Source organism: Anoplophora glabripennis, unplaced genomic scaffold (genome assembly GCF_000390285.2).
Source record: "Anoplophora glabripennis isolate ALB-LARVAE unplaced genomic scaffold, Agla_2.0 scaffold1604, whole genome shotgun sequence".
NCBI lineage: Eukaryota > Metazoa > Arthropoda > Insecta > Coleoptera > Cerambycidae > Anoplophora > Anoplophora glabripennis.
The window spans coordinates 46,592-49,643 of NW_019417679.1; positions in this window are offsets into that span (position 1 = coordinate 46,592).

Genomic DNA, 3,052 nt, shown 5'->3' on the forward strand with positions numbered 1-3,052 from the left:
GGTTTTTCCACTGGTAGGTTATCGGAGCACTTTTTCGTAGCACTTCACAAACGCCTTGTTGAAAATTTATTTCTTACACTTTTTGTAACAATGATATCTAATTCCCATCACATAAACTTAAGTGAATATTTGCACAATTGAGAATTTTGAACTGGTTATACTCCAATCGAGTTAGTTTTCGGAAAAGTATGCAATATCCCAAGTAATTTAAGGAACACATTAGATCCTTTATATAGCTTTGACAACTATCCATTAGAATTAAAGTATATATTACAAATAGCTCATAATGATGCTAGAAATAATTTATTATTAAGTAAAGGAAAAAGAAATTGTAATTATGATAAGTTCACAAACTCTATTAAATATAAGAAAGGTGATTTAGTGTTAGTGAAAAGTGAAACGGGTGATAAACTAACCCCTTTATTTGATGGTCCTTACGTGGTAGTAGAAGAATTATCTCCAAATGTAAAAATAATAAAAGACTAAGGAAGTGGTAATTCATAAGAATAGAACTAAGCCATATTATAAGTAATATTAATGCTATACCTGAACGTTGAGAGTACATGGTGTACTAATTTTTTTTATTACTTCAATTTTATTCTAAAAATTGTATTTTTTTTATTGTGTTAAGTTAAGGAAAAGGTTTGATTTGGATAATTAACTTTCTACAAAGTCAATTACCAAAACAAAACTTTTCGGGGAAGGTGTAGTGTAAGAGTAGCTTTAGCGTTTTAAACTTAAACTGTTAATTGCTGAATTGGAAATATTTTAATGTAGGACACGGTTCAACCTGATAGGTAGAGAGAATAAATTATACTACAGTCCAAGAAGGTTGTCTTATTAATTTTCTCCACATTCATTCAAGTAAAATAAAATGAAATTAAATAACTGGCAACACGAATATTACGGCTCCTCCGCTATTGATTGTCAAAGTTCTTGAAAAAAAGTATGTTTTTTGTAATATCTGGAGAATGTTACTATGGATTTTAATGAAATTTGCTGTGGACTTGTTCCTAGGTAAGAATCATGTTTTGATGAAGCAACCGCATCCATCCGCCTTGGGCTAGAGGTAAATTCTTGAGTGTCTTGGTACAAGAATTACCAGAACTTTTTATGTGGTGTTTGGAATCAATAAATTTTTTTTTATTGATGTATCAGTCCTTTTTCAAGATTTTCATGCTCTTGGTAAAATTTTGTAGTATTCATAGTTTTTACGCAAAAAAATGTTTTCTGTTTAATTGCGACTTAACAATATTTTAGACGTATCGCTGGTTACAATTTTGAAATCTAACGCGACGTATTGAATATCATTTTATTTCATTAGATTTATTTTTTGTTAACGCGCAAAAATTGTAAAGACGTACGTAGGAAAGACATAATTCTCTTTATTGAAACTGGGTGATAGTTACATAGATACGGTAGATGATGATGGAATTACAAAACATGTTCCATATGTCAGCCATTTTCTTGAATGCATAGCTGGATCCTTCAACTGAAATTGAAATCCTCAACAATTCTGGATCATTCCGTATTACGTCCGTCTCGTTTTGCATCCTACGTAATTATTTTTCCTGGCTCCCCATAGAAAAAAATCTAATGCCGTTAAGTCGAGGGACCTGGGGGTCCGTTCGACAGGAACATCTCTTCTTCCGATTCACTTGTGTGAAAAAGTATTATTTAAATGTGCAGTTACATCTGCACTAAAGTGCGAAGGAGTACCATTGTGTATGAACCACATCTGAGCACGAAGATCGAGAGGGACATGTTCCATTAGAACCGGAAAAAGTATTATTCAAAAAATTTGATAATTTTCGCCATTCAAGCAGCGCGGCATGATATAAAGACCCAGAAGGATGTCACCGATGATCCCGGCCTAAACATTTATTCAAAATTCCACCTGAAAGTGGTTAATACACCTTGCATGTGGGTTTTCTTCTGCATTTATCATAAAATGACATTATCGCTTATTACGATAGTAGTGATTGTAGTGAGTAGTTGTTGTAATGGAGTAGTAGTGATATTGATTATCTAAAATTGAAAACATTTTTCTGCGTAAAAAATATGAATGCTACAAGATTTTACCAAGAGCACGAAAATCTCGAAATCAACAAAAATCATCAATAAAAAAAAATGAAGTGATTCCAGGGATAAAATAAAAAGTTCTGGTAATTCTTATACCAAGACACTAAATAATTTACCATTTGCTCAAGGCAGATGGATGCGATTGCTTCATCAAAACATGAGTCTTATTTAGAAACTAGTCCACAGCAAGTTTCATTAAAATCCATAGTAACATTTTCCAGATATTACAAAAAACATAATTTTTTTCAAGAACTTTGCCAATGAATAGCGGAGGAGCCAAACATTTTTTCTTAATGGAAGTTAGGTCAGATCGTCTTCATTTGATCCAAAGAATGTCGCAGTCCCTATTTGATCATGTGCTTATGGGACACCCAGTATATATTTTTAAAATCATAAACAATATACAGGGTGTAACTAAATAAGTGTAAAACATTTAAGGGGGCCATTCCTCATCGAAAAAAAGATAGGATCTTTCATATAAAGAAACTTCATTGGAGCATCCCTTGTTAAGATACAGCCCCTTAAAGGGGCTACATAAAATTTGTTTAACAATTTTTTTCACAAGCACTAAATAAGTTACAATATTGAAATTAACCTGACATTTTCTACTACCAAAAAGACACTTAGCCAGTAATTTATTTGGTTTACCCCATGGTTGTAAGGGGTGGAAAACGCAACCCCTAAAATTTATTTCCAACGTAATTTTTTGTCTTATTATTTTTTTACCATTTAAAAAATTATTTCCGATAGCCTGTTTCATTCTAAAAAAAAATGTCTCTTGAATTTTTTGCCCAAATTAAACCAGTTCGCAGTAAAAAATTATTTTACGAACAACTACAGAGATACATCGTCATAAATGCGGACTGGATTTACTGTTATTTTGTAGTTACTACCTGCATTAAATGATTAAAGGGGAATAATCAAAACTAATTTAATAATAACAAAACATACAACATGTAGAAATCATAGT